The sequence below is a fragment of the Pinus tabuliformis genome, chromosome 5_2 (genome assembly GCF_031772625.1).
Source record: "Pinus tabuliformis cultivar Carrire ecotype Pingquan chromosome 5_2, CPIR1, whole genome shotgun sequence".
In the NCBI taxonomy this organism is placed as follows: Eukaryota; Viridiplantae; Streptophyta; class Pinopsida; order Pinales; family Pinaceae; genus Pinus; species Pinus tabuliformis.
Window position 1 is genome coordinate 11,159,766 of NC_142306.1, and position 13,933 is coordinate 11,173,698.

Below are 13,933 nucleotides of genomic sequence, written 5' to 3' on the forward strand. Positions count from 1 at the left end.
ACGTTAATGCAAAAACTCTATTTTTTGATGCACTTATTTCCTTGCTTGCTTAATCTCATTGGTTGACTATGAGTTGTTTATGCAGCAGATATCTTCTAGCAGTAGGCCAGCCTATTATCCATTCCATCCTCCATCTGATCCATGCCCTACAGGTCACCCAAGTCTCCCCTTAATTCTTCTTTAGTTTCCTGCATTTTCATAGACTTTCCTCTCTCTCCTTGAGCAAATCCAATCATCCTTCTCTCTCATAATGATTCTTGGTAGACCCTAGGTGCCCTAAAACTTCATCCCAACCTTCATATACCTTCTCCACCCACTCTCACACCTTAAAAATAGTGAAAACTGCTCTCGGCCTCCTCCTATAGGCCTCATGTAGAACGTTGTTTTTCCTCCTGTAGATTTCCTGTGTCCTCCTGTAGATTTTCTTGTAGGCTTTCTTTTGAAAGCTGAGTTTGGGAAAAGCCTCTAGAAGGCCAAATGAGACCTCCTAGGAGCCATCCACACCATCGTACATCCTCTAAAGCCCAAAACCACCCTCCATCGCCACCTATCCGCTGCCACATTCACAAACAAATAAATTACATTGATGACAAATTCATATAAAAGTACATAAAATCCCAAAAAGATGTTTCTTCGCTCATTTAATTCCACAAATAGCTTAGTTAGATGTTGTTTACTTGCTTGAGTAGGTAATGGCTTTCTTTTCATGCTTTTCATAGTGCTTTCTGCAAAAGTAGGATTAGTGGTTAACTAGGATTTCCTTGGTTTGCTTTACTTTTCAATCTTCCTTTCTGCAAGTAGAATAGCATCAGTAGAGTAATCACTTTTTCCTTTCATCACATACAGAGCTTCTTCTGGAATCCATAGAAGTTGGCTTGATCTCCTAGTGATATCGTGCCAGCTGACCAAGTGACAACCTGCAGTAAGAACTAGTACTTGTACATACAGCATCGTCGCTTCCCAGTTTGTTACGAACTACTGGGTTGATAAGAGTAAAGTAGGCAGCCCAGGAGTTGCAACATTATTGCTCCAATACTAGTGCTCACCATGCTGCATAGCTCCTTCTCCTGGGAAGTAGATAGGGATGGATTGATTTTCAATGTTCTTTCTGGGCCGAACTCTATATATTTAACACAGAGAGAAGTGGAGTCGGCCACACAAAGATCAGTTGAGGGGTTGTTTTGGGTTTCCCTTACTATGTATTCTAATGGTGATACACTAGGAGGTGGATTCTGAATCAAATTTTCAATCATATCATCCTCATATTATGGTTTTCCCCCCATGGCGATTTATAATGTACAAAGTGGTGCAGAATAAACTTCATCCTCATCCTCCTCCTCCAACCAGAGAGGTAGATCATGTTCTAGCAAGGTTTGGGCAGGAGGATATAGGAATAACTGCTTGGACATGTGCCCGCTCTTTATGGTCATGTTCCCAACTCGGCAGCTGATGTAGGCATCGGTTGTAGCCAACCAAGGTCTTCCCAGAATGAGAGGATACCCAGTGAGCTTTGCCTTTAGTTGGAGAACTAAGAAATCAGCTAGGTACTCCCAATAATCAATGGACACCATCACATCTTCCACAATCCCCTCAAGGGTCGCTGTGGAGCAATCTGCTAGCTGCAGCATTGTCATGGTGTTCATCAAGGAGCCTTGGAGGTTAAGTTTGAGCATTGTGTCCTTTGTCATCACATTAATGGAAGCTCCCAGATCAATCAAGGTATGTGGGGCCATTGTGCCATTGATGTGGACATCAACTACTGGGCTTCCAGGTTCCAGATATTTTGGACAGATTATTTGCCCCAACATCAGGTCGGACAGTTGTCCTATGACATTGATGGTTGGGGCATCTCTCTTATGCCTTCCTGGATGCCTAAAGCACTTCTCTTTGATCAACCTATTGTAGATAGGCACATCTTTTATGGCTTGGAGAAGTGGTATCTTGACACATAAATTTTTCAATTCTCCCAAGAATTTAGTCTCTTCTAGGGTAGGCTATATTTTCATGGATAGTCTCTTAGGAAAGAGTGGATTTGCTTTAGGTTTGCTTTCCTCTGTATCTCCCTCAACCTCCCTTGGTGGAGGCTGACTATCTGGGAGAACTTTCCCAGATCGCAAGTTAATTTCTTGAATCTCCACAGCATAAGTTGGGCATGATGGTTCCCCACTACACACTTGCTGAGCCTGTCTATTGTTCAGGTTCGGATTTCACTGGGTAGGCATTTGGGGTTGCCTTGGTGGAGCAGAAGGTAAAAGTTATGATTGGGCAGGTGATGGAGGTAGAAGAGTGGGAAGAGAGTTGTATTGGGACCTCCACCCCTGATGAGATGCATTCCACTAAGGTTGTGGCTAAGCATAGGATTGAAATGAATGGGTGTCTAGTTGGGCATGATATTGAGATGTGAAGGACCAAGGAGGAGGCATGGACCAGGAAGGATGAGCAGGGGGGGCCCAAGAAGGTATGGATGTGACTTGGTTTGGGTTTTAGTATGCCTGAGATGTCCCTTGCATCCCCTGTTGGCATGGTCTAAGTTCATGCAGCCTCCTTTGGTTTATGTAATAGATTTGTTCAGTGACTCTTCCAGCCCCTTGGTATACAACTTTAAGTTCGGGCAAGGAAGGGCACTTATCTGTAGAATGATCTTCTTCACGGACTGAAAAAACCTCTATAAGTTTCAATGCGCATTCATTCCTAGGATGCCTCCTGGTGCATCTAGGGAAAAAAATGGCCAATGCCCTCTCTATGTCCTCTTGTTTTCTTTTGATATGTAAGGTATCCATTTGCATGGAAAGAGTCTGCAACATCTCACTCTTGAATTATTCAAACATGTTTCTAATTTCACTTTTAATGGATGAATTGGAAGAAGAGGTATTGGTTATGGGTTGACTCCCCCTACCTTTCTTTCTAGATGCTCTAGAATGGTTTCTAAAAACAGTATTTATGTCCTCATAGGATAGCTGGTAGATGTCTCCCTCGGCCAGTAGATGGAGGGTGTCTAAAAGGTCTTCCCAAATTCCCCTAAGCAGGACCAACTTCAGAGACTCAGGGTCAAGTTTACACCTAGCCCTTTTGTAACTGAGCTGGAACCTCTATTCATAGTCTTCCAGGGACTCATCACTTCCTATGGTCATTCAGAAGATTTCTTCTTTAGTACATTTTGACCTACAATAGTCTCGATACTTGTTGCTAAAGGCCTACTGCATTTGAGCCCAAGTTGTGATGCTATTTCCAAGTAATCCCATGAACCAACGTAGTGTTTCATCCTTGAGAGTAGAAGGGAACAGTTTCAACTTTTGCTCGTCTTCTGCATAGCCATAAGTTCGACACATGACCACAAACTCGAACAAGAAGGTGTTAGGATCTTCTGTAGTCAGACCATGGAAGTGAGGTAGGGTTGAAGGACTTATATTCTTCATTTTTGTGTCCCCATTGGTCTCCCAAATGGGGAAGGTACCCTCTATTCTCTCTCCATTTCCCCTAGAATTTATGTTTTCAGCCATTGGCTCTAGAGAAATGTTTTCTTCTTGTTCTTCCCCTATAGGTTCTTCAAATATGTCTAGATGTTCACCTAATGGTATTCTTGATTGCAGCCACCAAAAAAGAGAGAAGGTTGGCTGTGTGAAGCAGTGGAGGTGTTGAAATTTTTTTTTCCTAAGTTATCTCTACTCCTACGAGGCATGAAAGGAAATATTTTTGGTTGGTCTCTTGTTTCTTTTTCCCCACACTGTAAGTGCCAACAGAAACTGAAATTGTGATTGAAAAAACAAATTGCAACTAGCTGAAATGGACTTGCTGAATGGAAATTTGTAGAATTGAAAAGGAATGCAAGGAAATGCACAATTGAAAGAAAAGAAATGACTAGTCTATTTTTGCCGAAATAAACTATTAGCAGAATGTTGCAATAGGAAATAGAAGAAAGCAGTAATCACATAATACTCTGATGCTTCCCCTGCAACGGTGCCAAAAAGTGGTGAGAGTTAGTATTGCAGCAAGAATGGTGCAACTCCTGGGCTACCAAGTTTACTTTTATCAACCCGGTAGTTCGTAACAAATTTGGAAGCGCCCGTGCTATATGCAAAAGTACTAGTTCTCACTACAGGTTGTCACTTGGTCAGCCGGTGCGAGATCACTTGGAGCTCAAGCCAACTTCTATAGATTTTAGAAGAAGCTCTATGTGTAATGAAAGGAAAGAAAGATTACTCTACATATGCTATTCTAACTGCAGAAAGGAGAAAGATTGGAATGTAAAGCAAAATCTAGTAAACCCTAATTAACAAGCTAATTCTACTTTTTCCAAAAACATTATGAAAACCATGAAATAAATGCCATTACCTACTCAAGGAAGTTAAAAACATCTAACCATGCTATTTCTGGAAGTAAATAAGCAAAAAACATATTTTTGGATTTTTATGTGTTTGTATGTGAATTTAACATGCATCAAATTTATTGTGTGTGAGTGTGGCAACGAACAGGTGGCATTAGAGGGCGGATTTGGAGCTTGGGAGGATGTAGGATGGTGTGGATGGGTCCTAGGAGGTCTTAGGTGGCCTTCTGGAGGCTTTTCCCACACTCGACCTTCAAAAGAAAGCCTACAAGAAAAACTATAGGAGGACACATGAAAGCTATAGGAGGAAAACAAGGAAACTACAGGAGGCCTACAGGAGGAGGCCGAGAGCAATTTTCATTGTTTTGAGGGTGTGAGAGTGGGTGGAAAAGGTGAATGAATGTTGGAAGGAGGTGTTAGGGTGTCTAATCTCTACCATGAATCACCAGGAGAGAGAAAGATGTTTGGGTTTTCTCAAGGAGAGAGGAAGAAGTTTTATGAAAAATGAAGGAAACTAGGGTAGATTTGAGGTGAGGTTTGTGAGACATATAGGGCATGGATTAGATAAAGGATGTGATTGCTGGAAATCTGGCCTACTTCTGGAAGAGATCTTCTACATAGAAACTGACAGTCAACCAAGAAAATCAAGCAGCCAATGAAATGAGTGCATCCTAGGAAAAATAGAGTTTTGCATTAAAATGGCCTAAACTATGATGTATAGAAGGAAATGCAGGGAAATTATGTAAGAAAGGAAAGCATGCAAAAAGAATATTGAAAATCAGGAAGTGAACATGATAAATAAGATCTAAAACAAAGCAAAATTGGACTAACAACCTACTAGAGAGCTGCAAACACTAGAAGTCCTAGCAATGAGGAAAATCTGTGTTTTTGGGACAGCAAGAGAGTATTTGCCTCAAATCATGGTCCCAGAGCGAGGAAGAGAGGCCAAGGCACTATTGCTGGCAGTTCAAATCTTCTATGATCACTGCTTAACTTGCTATAGAAAGCACAAATGGAAGCAATCTACTAGATCATCAAAAGAAACCTATTCTTAACCGTAAGAGAAATACATCTAACAACAAACTAATCTACAAACTGAAGTAAAGCATACAAATACAAGTAAAGAGAAGCTTGGCTGCTCGGATTGGGCCCTAACCCAAGAGATTCAGCCCTCTGAGGTAACTCAGTGCTAGCTCAAAAAGGATTCCATCTTCATTATCAAAAAATAGCAAGATTACATAAAACTATCATAAAACAGTAAGCTCAAAATTTGAGCAAAGTTTTCACAATCAAAAAATAGTCGACCCTAGTGAGGCCCTAGGCCTCTCTACTTATACATCTGAAGCTACCAACAACTTCCCTAAAATCAAGGAGGCTTGGCTCCCAAAACTCAAGATAACTATCAATCATCTTCCACTTGCTCGGTTGCCTTCTAGTGCATGATTCAACTGCTTGTACTCCAAGCTGAACGAAGGGTAATTCGAAGTGTGGAGCAATAAATGAGTGGGATTCCCTCCTATAAGTCATCTCCTCTGTCTACTTAGAGTTATTGCTACATTTTAACCACTAGATCCTTGACTGTGACCTCGAAATCCATTAATAATCTGCATTAAATACATGTTAGACCACATGGCATAATAACTAACTCAACTCACCCTATAAGCATAAATATAATCAGAAAATCATACAATAAGCTAAGAGACTGGTTGATTTGACTAGTTTAGGAGGTAAAATGAGCCCATATAATTACCCATTTATGAGGCTCATCACTTGTCCCCTCTTCATTCCATGTAATATCCTCTGCTCATGTTAGGTTATTGTTCTCTGCAACAGCTAATCTTACAATCAATATAATGAATCAGCCCACTTATCTCAACTTAGAACTCCATAGCACATAGAATTGGCAACCCGCTTATCTTAACTTACAACTCCATAGTACAAAGAATTGGCATGCCCTCGAGGCACTAGTGGAGTGATTTTGATAGCCATGCCCTCTAAGGCACTTGCACAATGATGTTTTTAGAAGAAGAAGCCAACAATGGTTCTACAAATGGAAGATGTCATGATTCTTTTTTAGTAGAAGAGGTAAACAACATCTTTAGGGCTATACAGATGGAATAGAAAAAGCCAACTACAACTTTACATATGGAAGTGGCCACTGACATTTTTGTCCAGACTACCCCTGAAACCAATACAAGGATTAGACTACCCCTAAAACCAACACAATGATCACTTTTAGTAGAAGAGTCAGAGATAAAAACAAAAACCGACATTGTGGAAAGGAGTTTCTATTTTCCTTAAAATTACAAATGAATGTTATAGATTATCCAAGTTGATAAGGCTTATTGTTGAGCTTAACTTTTGATTTTGGTTCACACCTGTAAGAGACAAACTCGAATTAGCCCCAAATTTTGGAGTGAAAAATGCAGATGGAAAATTAGAGATTCAAGGAGATCCTTCATATCTTTGAGTGTGTTGTGAGGAAATCTTGAAGAGACTCGATGTTCAGTACATTTATCTTTATTAGTAGCACATTATTAACACTAGAGTCCACATTGAATCCACTTTTTTTATGGATATCATCTAATTTTGTTTCAGTGCATTCTCATTTGTTTTTCCCTTAGTAGTTTGGCATAGAACACACCATTGAAAACCCACAGCAGAATACTAATTACTGATAAGTACAAGGGAGTAAACAATAATCCCATAATGCTCAGTTGACCCAAAATACAAAAATTCCCATTCCTCACCTGCTTTTATTTTTTTCCTCCTTTCTTCCTTGGGGGTTTTCTTCGAGTGGAATTCAAAGTCTTCTTGAGTAATGAATGTTTATTCCTATTAATTGAAACAAGTTCATCATTTTTATGTTCACTCCTACGTTAATACTTCATTGATGTATTCTTTTCCTTTGTTTTATTCTTTTAATTTCCAATTTATATGCTTCACAAGTTATGTTGCCATGCTTTGTCTGAGTATCACCTACATATTGGAGAACTTAAGAAATTAGTGGCTTCTGCATCAACAATCCAAAGAGCACATGTTGTTCATCCTATAACGACACTGCAAATAGATATTTCTAGAGATGTGAATCTAAATGTAAAGTACTATTGGAGAAATGGAAGGAGAACATGGAAGTACATGGTTAGTGAGCCAAGCTAAACTAGCACGGTGTTATGAAACCAACTCACAAAATAGAAGAAAAGATAGATCAACGACTTAAATATTAGCCTCTTCGAGGGGGAAACATCCTTTACATTACACAAATGAATAATTCTTGGATGATACAAATGACAATACCTTATTTCTATATATAGGAGTCCAAGCAGTCACAATATAATCCAAGCCTACATAACAATAATAATGTAAGGGCACAACAATAACAATAGTGGGCTTCTATGGGGCACAATAATAACAATATGGTGACTACATGAGAAAAATAATAACAATAATAGTGGGGGCACACTAACAATAACAATAAGGGGATATACTATTATTTTAGGGACCTAACATGCCCCTCTCCTCCAAAAAAGTGTTTTCCTCAATGCTTGAGTACTTATAGATGCTTCTATATAAAATTATCATTGTCTCATGTGGAATACTCAACAGGTAAGTTCTTCCACTTGATGAGATACTCTAAAATTGATCGATTTCGTAACTTCTGGGTTCATGTTTCCATGACCCCTTTAGGTTCCAATGTGATTTTTCCTTCCTCGTCAAGTTTTGATAGTATTGTTTGAACTGGGAGCTTGTCACCTATAACATTCTTTAAGCATGAAGCATGGAAAACTGCGTGCACTCGGGAAGATGTAGGAAGATCCAATTTGTATGCCATAGTTCCAATCTTTTGCAACACCTTGTAGGGACCATAGTAATTTGGTAATAATTTATTATTCTACCTATCTTACTTGAGGGAAATTTGTTTGTATGGTTGTAACCGTAAAAATACCCAATCACCTACATCAAAACTTCTTTCATTACGATGCTGATCAAACTGTTGTTTCATTTGATTCTGCACCAAAGTGAGGATATCCTTTAAGAGTTGGAGAACCTATTGTTTATCCTTGATGTGATCTTCCGTTGCTTGAACCTTAGAATTTTCTCTTAAATATGATGTGATGGAGGGTGGATGATATCCATAAAGTTCCATAAATGGGGTCATTTTGCTACAATAAGGAAGGAAGTGTTATACCACCATTTAGTGAGAGGTAACCACTTGACCCAATGTGTTTGTTTATTAGATACAAAATAACGAAGATATCCTTCCAAACATTTGTTCGCTATCTCAGTTTGCCTATTAGATTGAGGATGACAAGATGAGCTATTAACTAATTGAGTACCCACGCAAGAAAATAATTTCATCCAAAAATTTCTGGTGAAAATGGGATCTCTGTCATTTACAATGATCTTTGGGTTTCCATGTATCTTTTCAATTGTTTCCATAAATGCAATAGAAAATATATTGGCTTTAAATGGATGAGATAATGCACAAAAGTGTGCATACTTAGTAAGTTTATTAACTACTACCATGATGACACTCTTTCCTTCAGACTTGGGCAAACCTGTGATAAAATCCATTAAGACCTCCTCCCAGTGTTGACTTGGAATGGCTAAAGGTTGTAATAGACCCGAGTTCTTAATTGTCTCAACTTTATTTTGTTGGAAACCAAACATTCAACCACAAAATTTTGAATATCACATTTAAGGCCATCCCAAAATAATTCCGTCTTGACCCCATGGTAAACTTTTAAAAATCCAATGTGCCCTACTAAGGGAGAGGTGTGCAATTCTAAAAGAATATTTTGTTCGATTTGGGAATTCTTACAAAGATATAAGTGATTTTTGTACCATAATGAATCATTTTTCCAGCTAAATGTATTAAATGTACGAGGATATTTCTACAACTTTTGAATGAGTGTCCACACTTCTTCATCATTCTTCCATTCATCCCTTTATTCAGTTATCCAATATGGTTGGATAATAGAAATGGCACAAAAGTAGTGTTTCCACATCCTCATCCTTTCTTGAAAGTGCATCTGCAACAACATTTTTCTTCCCTTTTTTGTAGATGATTTCAATGTCATAACCCAACATCTTTGTGACCAATTTTTTTTGTTCTTTTGAAGATAATATATGTTCCAAAAAGTATTTAAGACTATTATGATTTGTTTTTACCTTGAAGTGTCTTCCCATTAGGTAAGGTCTCTATTTCTTTAGTGCATGTAGTATTTCAAACATTTCCTTCTCATAAATATGTTTGTATAAATAATTTCTTTGATTGGGACACTTTCAAAAGAAATGGATCTTCCTTCTTGCATTAAAAAAACACCAATTTTATTTCCTGAGGCATCACATTCAACAATAAAGGTTTTTGTGAAGTCTGGTGTAGCTAAGCCTAGTGTTTGGCACATTGCCTCTTTAAGATGTTCAAAGGCCTTAGTTTCCTCTGGAGTCCAAGAAAATGCATCTTTATTCAGTAATGTTTTTATAGGTGCTATTATTAACCCATAATTCTTAACAAACTTTCAATAATACCCTATCAACCCAAGAAATCCTTGAAGATTCCTTATGGCTTCAATTTTGTTAAGGTCTACCTTAACACCCTCATGAGAGACAATATGACCCAAATATTCCACCTCCTGTACTCCAAATAAACATTTGGTGGTTTTTTCATATAATTATTTATCCTCCAATAGTTTGAGCACCCTGTAAACATGTTGAATATGATCCTTTCAAGAGTTGTTGTAGATTAGTATATCATCAAACGATACTAACACAAATTTTCTAAGGGTTTGAAAATGGAATTCATCAAACCTTGAAATATGGAAGGTACATTGGTAAGGCCAAAAGGCATGATCAAAAATTCATAATGACCCTCACGAGTTCTAACTATTGTTTTTGGAATGTCTCAAGTCATCATTCTAATTTGATGATATTCCGAACAAAGATCCAACTTGGTGAAGGAAATTTCTCCATGTAATTCATCCAAAAATTCATCAATAACAAGAATGGGAAATTTACCTTTAATAGTGAGCTTGTTGAGCTCCCTATAATCCGTACACATGTGCCGTGATCCATCCTTCTTGTGGATCAATACTATTAGAGTAGAGAAATAACTTTGAGTATGTTGAATTATACCAACATCTAGCATTTTTTCAGCCATACATTCTATTTCACTCTTTTCGACATAGAGATATCTGTAAGGCATGATGTTTGGAGGAGCACTTAATGGAATCAAATGAATAGCATGATCATGACCACGACTAGGTGGGAGGCATTTTGGAGTCTCAAATACCTTGGAATGATTTTCTAAGACTTTTTGGAGATCTGGAGAAATAGATCATTTCGATGTTTGAACCTCTAGTGAGCATAGTTGTGAAATTACAACCCGTTGTTCTTTGTTTAGAATATTTTTCATGCTATTATAGTTGATTACCTATCCTGGTTTCCCTGCAATAAAATTTCAAGAAAAGTTCTTGAAAATTCAAAGTTGCCATACCCAAAGATTGTAACCATTAGACTCCTAGTACAACATCAACACCATCCATTGGAATGGAAAACATTGTACTATTCAATACATATTCCCCCATGGTTAGCTTAATGTTATGGCACTTTCCATAGAAATTTATACTTCCTCCATTTGCAACCATCACTTGACACTCTAGTGTTGGATATAGGAAGCAATACAATTCTTTGGCCATCTTACAATGAATAAAATTATGGGTATTACCCTAATCAATCAACACTATTAACTTCTTCTTCTTGATATGTCCTTCTATCTTGAGAGTTTGAGGAGTGCTAATTCATGCCAATGCATTACAATATATGGTCGAATTAATTTATTCCTTCTCTGGGGTTTGTTCCTAGTGTATAACCTCTTCTTTTGACGTTTTGTGTTTCTTTTCTTCCGAGTCCTCTTCACAGTCTATGTAAAATAATTTCTTCTTAGCGCACTTATGACCTTTAGTCTATTTGTTATCATAATTGTAACAAATCCCCTTTTCTCTTCTCTCTTCCAATTGTCGTGGCATCAACCTTGTAGGTTGTGGAAGGCTAGGAGCAACAAAACTTACATCTTTGTAGTTGTGAATGGTAGACTTCCTTTTTTCCATAATTTTTCTTTCAACTTTTCTTGCCACCGTGAATGCCTTCTCCAATGAATCAAGTTCTCGAAGGCGAACCTCATGTTGGATGTTATCCTTTAAAATCCCTATGAAGACATCAATCCTATGCTCCTCTGGAATGTCATTTACTCTTATATTCAATTTTTGGAAGTCCTCAATGTGCTCTGCCAGTGAACCCTTTTGTTTGAGATTTATCAATTGGCCAAGGAAGGTGTTTCTCTTTGTATTCTCATAATGTGCTATCATTTCCTTCATAAAATTTAACCAAGTGACTAGTGATTTATGAGAAAAAATCCATCGATACCATACAAACTAATTTTGTTCTAAATATAAAGATGTGATGTATACATTTTGTGTGTTTGACACATCATGTAGATCAAAGAAATATTCCATTTGTAGAATCCATGTCATTGGATGCTTGCCATCAAAATTCCTCATATCAATATTTGGAATGTGGTTAGTCTTCAACCTACTATGTGAGTCTCTGAAATCATAATTTGTATTCCTTTTATCCTAATCCTGATATTTGCGGAGTACCCTGTCACCACTAGAAAGAATTTCTTGTAGCAACTTTGTCAAACCTTCCTTCAAACCTTCTAAGTTACTATTGAAAGATGTTTTTAAAACATCCTTCAAGCCTTCCATATTAACATTCACCATTACTTCCATGTTGGATTTGAAACCATCCATCTTAGCTTCCATTTCATTTTTGGTTACTCTTTGTGAGAGTGAAATTTGTTGCAATTGATCTCGCAATTTTGATATATCATGTTGCATTTCTTCCTCTTTTTCATGTTTCATAGAAGAGCTTTCTGGTTTCTTACTAGGTGTATCCATTTTTTTGTTTCTAGAAATTTTGAAATCAAACAATGATATCTATGCTTCACTATGCCCTTTGAATCACTTCAAACTGATTTTTCAATCAAACGTTATTCAAAATTTAAAAAATACACACCTTTTTCTTTCTTTTTAGGAGCTTGATATTGAAGTTATTGTATCTATGAAATTTCAAATCTCTAAGGTCTGAAATTGTAAGTTTTAAACCTGAACAGAAATTACCTAAAAACAAATTCTTCAAACATAGAAAATATACAATAGCGAGAAACAAGAAACAAATACACAGATATTTCCCATGGATCCCAAAACAAAGACACTAGATTGATTTTTCATTATGTAACATTCAATGTTACAATACATATATATACATGCCGAAGAATCCATAAACCTCGATCCATTAACCCTGTATTAGCACATAATCATAGTTATCTTGACCAGATCTACAAAATACCATGGGAATAAAACCATCATGCCCAAAACCATGTGTGAAACCCATGCAAGAAACCATAGGTAAGTCCTCCCACTTAATATAGGGTCCAAAAAAAAAATCCCTGGGCACTTCCCCAAATCCCATACAGGGGCTACTGTGTGTGTGACTAGTGTTGGAAAGAATATAACACAAACCCAACATTATCGCACTTGTTGTTTTATTTTCCATATAGGGGGTCAGAGGAGAGATTAGTTTGCACTGAAACGCCAATTGTTTCTCTACACCAAGAAAACTTCTCAGTAATCATAGACTTTGTCAATGCATCTGCAACATTATTCAAAGTGTCCACCTTTACCAGTAAACCCTTTTTCTCCTCAACCATATCCCTCACAAAGTGATATTGAACATCAATGTGCTTTGTATTTGAATGATAAGGTAGGTTATTTTCCAAGAAAATTGCACTTTGGATGACACAGTCTATCCTTATAGCTCGTTGTACTTACCCCATACTTGAACACAATCTCTACAACCTAATTGTTTCCTTTCTTGCATGAGTGGACGCCATGTATTCTGCCTCTGTAGTTGAAAGTGCCACTACAGACTGTCTCTTTCTCATCCAACTGACTGCACCTCCAAATAGGTTAAACACATACCCACTTGCAGATCATCTATGATCCAAATCTCCAACCCAGTCTACATCAACAAAGCCATGGACGTCCAAAACTTTCTCCAATCTTGGTCTTCCTTGGTAGCACAAACCATAATCACTAGTGCCACACAAATACCTAAAAACTTACTGCACTCTTTTCTAATGCTCCTTCCCTAATTTTGACATAAATCTCTTCAATACTCCCACTGCATGTGCAATGTCTGGCCTAGTGCAGACCCTTGCATACATTAGGCTATTAATTCCACTTGCGTATAGAACACGGGACATGTCCTCTTCCTCTTATTATATCTTGGGACATTGTTCAGCAAATGGCTTTACACCTACAGGAGTAGGAACCTTCCCCGGTTTACTATCATGCATATGAAACCTCTCCATTATTGTCTCAACATACTTCCTCTAGTTTAAATAGAGCTTCATCTTTCCCTGATCTTGTTTAATTTCCATTCCCAAAATAAGGTATGCAGAACCAAGAACCTTCATGTCAAATTTGGACGAAAATTAGGTCTTCAAATCCTAGATAATTTCTTTGTCATTTCCAATCAACAACACAT